Here is a 10,000-nt window from a genome sequence, read left to right on the forward strand (position 1 = left end):
AAGGAAAATATTTAAAGATACGTATTTTGCGATCACTAACTGTGATCCTTTTCAACGTGGTTTTACAGAAGGTGAGTTAACTTAAATAAACTAAGAAGAGAGATATAAAGGGGACATGGGGAAGTAAGCACACTAGTGCGTGGTCCTTTTTGAGCCCCCGGGTCAAATATTTGCGTGACATGTAGTAGGTTCAGGTCTGGGCGGACAACTTGATATATAATACTGTTGACGGCTAAACTGGTAATTTCGTCGGGGGACCACTGTCTTCTTGATGTATTAAAGTTAGGTAGAGTTTTTGTTTTTCGGTGGTGCCTGATGTTCTCTTTGTGTTCCCTGAGTCTGTTGCTAAGTCCTCTGTACGTCTCACCTTAGTGTGCACTGTCGCAGCCATTACAGAGAATTTTGTAGACGATGCTACTGTCACCGTTCGTCTTGGTTTTATTCTTTCTGATGAAGTGTCCTATTTCCTTCCCTGTGTCATTTACTATAGTGAGTCCTGTTTGTCTCAGGTCTTGGAAAGCATGTGGAAGGGGTCAGAGTTAGGAACCACAAGTTATCGTAAATCCGGCCTCTCTTCTCTTTCTTTGATATGCCTGATTTTAATGGCTTTCCGTGTTAAGACGTGCGAAGCAGCCACCCCTCTCTAATACTCTTAGGGGTATCCTGTATTGTATATTCATTAAGATCGGTTAAAGCTAGGAAGGAAACCAGGTGTTACTAGTATATCCAACTAGGCATGGAATCTTTTATTAGTTAAGTTATGAGTTATCATATATGATATGTCTTCTTGTTAATATAGTCATTGTTACATAGAATATATTTCTCCTATCCTATTGGCTTGAAGTATGAAGACATCCTTACAGTCATTCTTTTCCACAATTATATATATTTTTGAGAGGTCTTAAGGACTCCGAAACATAACTTATCTTCATGTTTTCATATAACTTGCATTAACCACATATCCAGTTGAGTGAGTTATGGAGGTAATTATTGTGGTGTTTTCACTTCTTTTGTGTCTTATTTGTTCTTAACTTGAGGTAGGGTTCACTTCTCAAGTATAAGGGATAGTTGGGAACGCGACAATATAGACATACTGATTGCTGCAGAAAATTAAAGTGGGTTTTTACTATATGAAGAAAGATTGTATGTCTAGAGGATGTGAGGAAATACAGTTTTCCATATAGATGCATGAATACTTAGAATAGATTAGAAGTTGAAATAGCCCAAGCTGGAACAATGTATGGATTCCAATCTAGATATGATAATTGAAAGTTGAGGTTATAGATTAAGTTGGAACCAAACATGAACTTAGAGCTAGGCATGATAAATTGGAGAATAGGAGACGGGATCACACACACACACACACACACACACACACACACACACACACACACACACACACACACACACACACACACACACACACACACACACACACACACACACACACACACACACACACACACACACACACACACACGACTCGGTGGCGCGGTTGGTAGAGTCCCAGACTGTCAGGATGGTGGTACCGGAGGTACCTGGTTCGAATCCTGCCCAGGGCTGAAATTATTTCATTATCGCTGCGATTCGAGTCGATACTCCAACCCTCGTGGGCGGGGAGTTGGGTGTGTGTGTGCGTGTAAGGTCATAGCATTACCCATAGATCGGTCATACGATCTCTGAGCTCTCTTCCGGGAGGGAAATAGCTATCGACCACGAGTCCAACACGTGATCCAAAGACCAAGGTGAATCACACACACACACACACACACACACACACACACACACACACACACACACACACACACACACACACACACACACACACACACACACACACACACACACACACAGATTTGGAGGTGTTTAACCCCTCATGTTGAATGGAGGATTGTTTGCGTGGTTCTGTGCTCTTCTGCCGTACTGGCCTCCTATTACCGCCCCAGCCTCCATCTACCACACTAGCGCTCTTTTATTATACCAGTCTTCCTCTGCATTAATCATTCTAGCATGCCGCTATTACACTGTGCTCATTCTATTATACCTGCGACCCTCTGCCATATGTGGCTCTCGTTCCTATACTATCCTCCTTCTACCGTGCGAGCCTTTCCTTAACATATTATCCTTCCTCCACCTTAGCAGTCTTTATCATAGTATCTCGCCTCTACCACACTTGTAGTTTTCTATCGTACTAACCTCCCAATGTAATATTTGCATCTTTTGACGAGACTAGCATTTCTTTACTGTGTCTCCATCTACCATACTAGACTTTGTATGTAATTGACAGATGCCTTTATTATTATCTGTACGCTCCAAGGAGTCCTTTCAGGATGAGTCATACGTTGTGCCAAATCAACATTAGTACATGCCTCTCTCTCCCTCTTTTATTTCCAATTTATATGATATTTGCCTTTTGTATATTATGTACATAGTAAAGGAAGCTGTATAGTACAATGAATATCACTTTTTAAGCTTATAACAACGGTTACCCACCCCGTCTCACCTGTGACACCTCGGTGTGGCAACACGGGAGGAAAAAACGCCGTCACGTGTCATAGAATTTATTCAAATCGTTGCTATAGTCTTAAAAAGTAATACTCATTGTACTATAGAGCTTCCTTTACTATATACAGAATAAAACAAGAAAAGAAAATTCAAATAGCGTATGTATGGGAAATAAGAGAGGATAGACATGTACTAATAAGGGTGATTAGGTAGAATGGTCAGTAGTAAATCACGACGTATGCCACACCCTAAACAGACTCCCTGGAGCATACAGACGTTTCGCTTATTACAGCTTTATCATATACTTGGTAAAACTGTAAAAAGAAAAACGTTGAACATAAGAACATAAGAACATGAGAATAAAGGAGACTGCAAGAGACCATAAGGCCTACACTAGGTCTACTAATACAGGCTCCGTCCTCACATATTGTTTCTTTTGATATACAAGGCTTTACCATACGAGCCTCTCACAATCATACTAGCAATCTTCAATTATACCGGACTCCCAATACCCTAATTGTATCCCCCCACCATACTAGCCTTCCTTTAATATACTAGCTTTCAGCTACCATAGTAGCTTTCTGATACTATACTTGCTATACTATCCTTTTAATGCCTTACTTGTATCCTCCTACCATATTAACCTTGATATATCTAATTGTCCTCCCTGTCACGTATGCACTGTACCAGTCCTCTTGAACCATTAAGCTGTCACAAAAATATTAAGTACCATAAATAGGGTTATGTTGAACCTGAAGATATAGTTTTGTTATAACGGCAGCGTACCTTTCCTCTTGAACCAAGACAGGATACTGATATAAAAAATTCACTCTACCATGTCATAACATCGTAGTGCAACCAAAAGCCATTCGGAAGGAAACAACACTCTATCTGAATTAATAGTGATGAAAATAACACAATTAATCAGTTTTCGATTGTTAAAGGTTTCCTTCAGTTAGATAGAATAACCTGGTGCCAGCACATATAAAACTTATAATTCGCTGTCGACAGCGAAAATGTTAATCAATATAATTTTTAAACCCTTTGGTTGTTGAAAGTTTCCCTTAGCTGAAATAATTCTGCTGCCGACAGCAGTCAGGTTGAAACTTTTGCACTAATCCCCCTCGACGGTAGAAATGTTAAAGAAATTAAAGATGGCAATGATGCTAAAAACAACAACAATGATGAGATATAGGTGACAGTGATGGTAATGATGATAATCATAATTATCGAAATCATAAAGAGGATTCCCCGGTCGACAGTTCGGGGAAGGGAAATTATTATAGTGTTGGTCATATGGATGAGTTTGAGAAATAGAATGTTGAGTTAGTTAGGTTAGGTTAAGTTAGGTTAGGCGAGGTTAGGTTCAGCTAGATTAGTTTAGGTTATGCTGAAGTAAAGAATGATATTGAAGAACACAGTATCAGCGAAATCGTAGGTCATTGGGGGTATTCATTATACAATGCAATAATCATTTATATAATAACTACAGTTAAAATGCGACAATCATTTCGGCAGAGATCACATACGTTAAAAGAAATATGCCTATCAGTTATTCTCTTTCTTACTTGGTGGCACCTCTCCACATTTCATGGTTCTGCCAGGTTATTTTATTCAGTGTCGGAGAGGGTTAAATCAGCTTTCTAATGTAAAGTGTGTTGGAGATCCTTTCTTCCTCAACCACCACCTTGAGATCAATACATCAAGATGGTTTCCGAGGCAGTCTTCAAGTCTAGCGCCCACAATACCCGTCTTAAACTGAATGAAATAATCCAGCGTTAGCCAGACCAAAGTCTTATAAGATGCTTCGGGGGAGGGGGCGGGGGCGTGGGGGGGTGTTGTTGGGTCGACGCTTCCAGAGTCCAGTGGATACCATGAGGCATTGCTCACCCAGCCACCACTTTGGTATCACTTCCCCATTGTACCAAGACCACGTGATATATCAGGAGGAAGTCCCATGGATACACCTTCACAAACTTCAGTTACCTGTGGCATGAATCGAGTAAGGTGAAATAACTAAAGGGTATTGGTCATGTTATAGTCAACATACCATTCAGGTATGGTACCGGTACAACTCCGTATCATACCGTGACTACCAAACCACTTAACCAACTCATTTCCGTTTTGTCATACCATTGTTGGTAACCGATACCAATACCACTGTCCCACCGCCGCTGCCACCGCCGTCGCCGACGCCACCTCCTTCATCTCCATCACCACCACCACCACCACCACCACCACCACCACCACCACCACCACCACCACCACCACCACCACCACCACCACCACCACTACCACCACCACTACTACCACCACCACTACTACCACCACCACCACCACCACCACCACCACCACCACCACCACCACCACCACCACCACCACTACCACCACCACCACTACCACCACCACTACTACCACCACCACTACTACCACCACCACTACTACCACCACCACCACCACCACCACCATCACCACTACCACCAGCATCACTAGCACCACTACCACCACCACTACTACCACCATCACCACTACCACCACTACTACTACCACCACTACCACCACCACTACCACGACAACCGCTACAACCATGACCACCATAATCACCACCACTATCTCTACTAGCACCACCAACGCTACCACCACCACCACCACCACCACCACCACCACCACCACCACCACCACCACCACCACCACCATCTTTAGTGCCAGCACCACCGCCACCACGACCACCACCACCACCACCGCCTCAGCTGCCACCAGCAGGTGCGGGCATCTAAAACCACATCAGCAGGGCCACCGCCCTCACTTCCGCCACCATGACAACCCTATTAGGGCATGCCGACACCATGCTGGCACCACACAGCATACCGGCCGCCCACACGCCCCGCCCCCTCCGGTCGGGGGCGGGGCGGGCCGAGCTGCTCCGGGCCGACCAGTGGCGGAGTGGGACTCGCAGGAGAGGCACCGCCCTCCTTTGCCAAGTGGCCCGCCTCCTCCCAATCCTCTCCTCCCTTTTCCTCCTCCATCTCCCCTCCTCCCCCCTCCCTCTTCCATCTCCTCTCCTCCCCCTCCCTCCTCCATCTCCTTTCCTTCCTCTCCCTCCTCCACATGTTCTCTCGCCCTCTCCCTCCTCCATAACCTTACCTCCCTTCTCCTCCTCCTCCTCCATATCCTCTCCTCCCTCCTTCTCCTCCAGCTCCTCTACTCCCTCTCCTCCAGCTCCTCCCTCTCCTTCATATTCTCTTCCCCTCTCCTTTCCTCCCTCTCCCCCCCTCCTCCAGCTCCTTTCCTTCCCCTCCCTCCTCCTTATTCTCTCTCCTTCCTCTCCTCCTTTTTCCTCCTCCCTCTCCATCCCCCCTCTCCACCTTTCATCTCCTCTCTTTCCTTTCACTCCTCCATATCCTCTCTTCCCTTTCCCTTTTCCATCTTCTCTCCTTCCTATCCTATTCCATACCTTCTCCCGATTCCTCCTTCATTTCTTTTCCACTGCCTCCCTAATTCATATTCTCGCCTTCTTCCCCTTTCTCATTCTCCCTCTCTTTCTTAATTTTCATTCCTCCTCTCCTCTCCCTCCCTTCTCAATCTTCCTTTCCTTTAGTCTTCTACTCCTTTCCCTTCTACCACTCTCTCACCCTTCTCCCTCTACCTCTGCCTCTTTTTCCTCCCTCTCATGATACCTCCTCCTTCACCCTCCTTTTCCCTTTCCTTTCTTTTTTCCTTCCTCCCGTCTCCTCTTCCCCTCTCTACCGTCTCCTTCCTCTTCTCATCCTCTCTCTCCTTTTTCCTCCACTTACCCCTTATCTTCTCCTCCCCCTCCCCTTCTCTTCTTTCTTCTCTTTCTCTCTTCTCTTTTTCCTCACTTTCTCTTTTCCTCCCTCTTCCCCTTTGCCTCCTTCTATACCTTCTTCATACTCTTCCTCCTTATTTCATCTCTTCTTTCCTCTTTCTTCTCCTCCATCTTTTTTCCTCCTCCTCCCCCCTCCCCCTCTCCCTTCTCTTCTCCAGTGTTCTCTATTTTTATCCCTTTCTGCTAGCTCTTCCCTCTGATGTTCTCTTTAATGCCCTCCTTCTCTCCTCTCTCCTCCTTTTCCACCTCCTCCTTGTCCTCCTCTCCCGTTCTTTCCTTCCTCCAATTCCTATTTCACTTTGCCTTCTTGGGCATCGTTTTCTTTACATCCAACTTCTTGTGCAAATGGTGTACCACTGCCCTCCATTTGTATCCTTAATGTATCTTTTTCTAGCCATTTTCTTTCTCCTCATCTTCTCGTTTCGTTTCTCTCCCTACTTCCTTTTTCCTTCTCTACTTCTCCTCTACTTTCCCTTCTTCTCTTCCTCCACCTATCCCCTTCCCCTATTCCTCTTCCTCCTCTTTCTCCTCCTCTTCCTTCCTATTTCTTCACCTTTCTTCTTCTTCCTCTTGCTCCTCCTCCTTCTTCACTTTTTCTTTTTCTCCTCTTCCAAATGTCTCCTCTAATTTTTCATACGTTTCTTCTATTCGTTCTCTTCTTCCTCCTATTTCTCTTATCCATCCTCCCACTTGTCTTCCTACCTCCTATTCTCCACTCTTTTCATCCTCATTCTGTCTAGCCTCTTCTTTCTCCTCTTTCTCCTATTTCTCTTATTTTTTCTCCCACTCTTCTTCCTATTCTTCACTCTCTTCATCCTCATTCTGTCTAGCCTCTTCTTTCTCCTCTTTCTCCTATTTCTCTTATTTTTTCTCCCACTCTTCTTCCTATTCTTCACTCTCTTCATCCTCATTCTGTTTAGCTTCTTCTTTCTTCTCTTCCTCTTACTTATCCTTTCCTTTCTTTTCATTTTCCCCTCACCTTTTTCTACTCCTCTCTCTCCCGTTTCACCTCCTCCTCTTCCTCCTCCTTCTTCCACTTCTACCACATTCGCCTCTTCCTCCTCCTCCTCCTTCACCCCTTCTATTTCTTCTCTCTCTCCTCTTCCTCTTCCACTTCCACTACATTCTCCTCCTCCTTGACCAATTCTACTTCTCTCCCTCCTCCTCCTACTTCTGCTCTTCTTCCTCGTTCTTCTTCTCCTCCTCCTCCTTCTCTTTTCCTCTTCCACCTCCTCTTCCACTTCCACTACATTCTCCTCCTCCTTGACCAATTCTACTTCTCTCCCTCCTCCTCCTACTTCTGCTCTTCTTCCTCGTTCTTCTTCTCCTCCTCCTCCTTCTTCTTCTCCTGCTCCACCTACTTTTTTCCTCTTCCACCATCTCTTCCTCCTCCTTCCTCTCCTTTTCCACCTCATCCTCCACCTCCACCTCCACCTCTTTCTACTCTTTCGTCTCCTGATCCTCCTGTTCCTCCTCCCCCTCTTACTTTGCCTCCTCTTATTCTCCTATTCCTCCTATTCCTTTCATTCTTCACATTCTCTCTTCCCATCCTCCTCTTCCCTATTTTAATTTTTTTCGTTCCTCTTCTTCCTCTCTGACGTCTTCTCGCTCAGCATCCAGGGCTGCCAGCCTCCTCATCTTTGAAGTAAGGACGAGACTAATGTCGACGGGAAACGCACAAACTAATGACATATTGTCTGTGAAATCCACCAAACGAAGATGGACTTCACGTCCGTTTGTAGGCGTACCAACGTGGGAATCGCTCGTCTCGAGAAGGTTCTGTCCATCTCACTGGCTCGTGAGGGTTGGCAATCCTGTGGCTTGGTAGTTGTGCAAATGAACCCCGGCAGTTGTGAAAAAGATCTTATGAAATCTGCCAGTAAACATACCATGCCTCCAAAGTCTATTGTCCTCCTTGTTTGACTTACTTCGCCTTATCCTCTCCTTTTTTCCTCTTCTTCTTCTTCCCTTCATCATTCTTGGTAGTTGTGCACATGAACCCCGGCAGTTGTGATAACGATCTTATTATGAAATCTGCCAATGAACATGCCATGCATCCACAGTCTATTGTCCTCCTTGTTTGACTTACTTCACCTTATCCTCTCCTTTTTCCTCTTCTTCTCCTTCCCTTCATCATTCTTCATGTTTCCTTTTCTTTCCTTTTCTCTTCGTACTTATTCCTCAGGTTTTCTCCTCTTCCTTTTTACCAGATCCATTGTTTTCTTGATGTTTGTGCTTTATTTTCTTTTCATTCATCTTCTCCCCCACCTCCTTTTCCTTCATCTTTATCCTCCTATTTATCTTCCACTTCTTTTTACTGCTCATCTCTCCTCTCCCCCTCTCCCTTTTCATTCTGCATCTCTACCATCTTCGTTCCTTCTATCTCTTCTTCCTCCATCTCCTACGCTGTCTCTTCGTATTTCTTATCCACTTCCTACCCCACCCCACCCCAACCTCCCCCTACTCCACTCCCACCACCAACAATAACACCACCACCTCCACCAACACCAACACCAACGCCAACACTAACACCAACAGGCAGGCATGATGACAATTAGACTGATGGTCAGGCAGGCAAACAGGCAGGATGGCAGATAGTCTAGTTGTCAAGTAAGCTGGCAGGCAGGCAAATGGCAGGCGCATGGGCAGACAGAGGGTGGCAGGCTGAATGTGGTCCACTCCATTCCACCTGATTTGGCCATTTCTCTCTTATTTCCTTCCCCCCCTCTTCTCTCCCTTTCTCTTCCTTCCTCTCCTTTCCTCTCTTCATCCCTCTTCTCTTCCTTCCTCCTCCTCTCCTTCCTTCTTCCCCTACTCTTTCACTTCCTTCCCTTCGCCCCTTCTCCTCTACTTGCCTGCTTGCCATCCTGCTTGATCTCGACACATGGTAGCATATCTTCTATTTTAACTTCCTGTTTTCCTTCCTGCCTATCTGTTCGCGGGCCTATCTCCTTGCCTACCTGTTCGCGCGCCTATCTCCTTGCCTACCTGCCTGCCTGGCTGCCTACCTTCAGTCCGCCCTGCCTACATGCCCGTCTGCTAAGTTTTCTGTTCATTCCTCTGCCTCCCAAACCTGCGTGCTCATCAGTCCCACCCAACTGCCTGACTCTCTGGCCGTCTGTACCTCTGCCTACTTGCTTGACTATCTGCCCATCTGCCCGTCTGACCACCTGGCTTTCTGCCTGTCTGCCTGCCTACCTACTTACTTTTCTACCTTCCTTTTTTATCTCGCTACCTACCTGCCTATTTACCTCTCTCTCTCTCTCTCTCTCTCTCTCTCTCTCTCTCTCTCTCTCTCTCTCTCTCTCTCTCTCTCTCTCTCTCTCTCTCTCTCTCTCTCTCTCTCTCTCTCTCTCTCTCTCTCTCTCTCTCTCACTCTCTCTCTCTCTCTCTCTCTCTCTCTCTCTCTCTCTCTCTCTCTCTCTCTCTCTCTCTCTCTCTCTCTCTGTCGCCCCTTCACTCTCTCTCCTCTCTCTCACATTCTCTTTTTCTTCACTCCCTCATTCCCTCTCTTTCATTCTCACTCTCTCTCTCTTTCTCTTTCTCTCTCTCTCTCTCTCTCTCTCTCTCTCTCTCTCTCTCTCTCTCTCTCTCTCCCCCTCCCCCTCCCCTTCCCTCTCTTCCTGACTCACTCCTTTCCTCCTTACC

The sequence above is a fragment of the Oratosquilla oratoria genome, chromosome 1, assembly GCF_046742065.1.
Source record: "Oratosquilla oratoria isolate Oo_2021 chromosome 1, ASM4674206v1, whole genome shotgun sequence".
NCBI lineage: Eukaryota > Metazoa > Arthropoda > Malacostraca > Stomatopoda > Squillidae > Oratosquilla > Oratosquilla oratoria.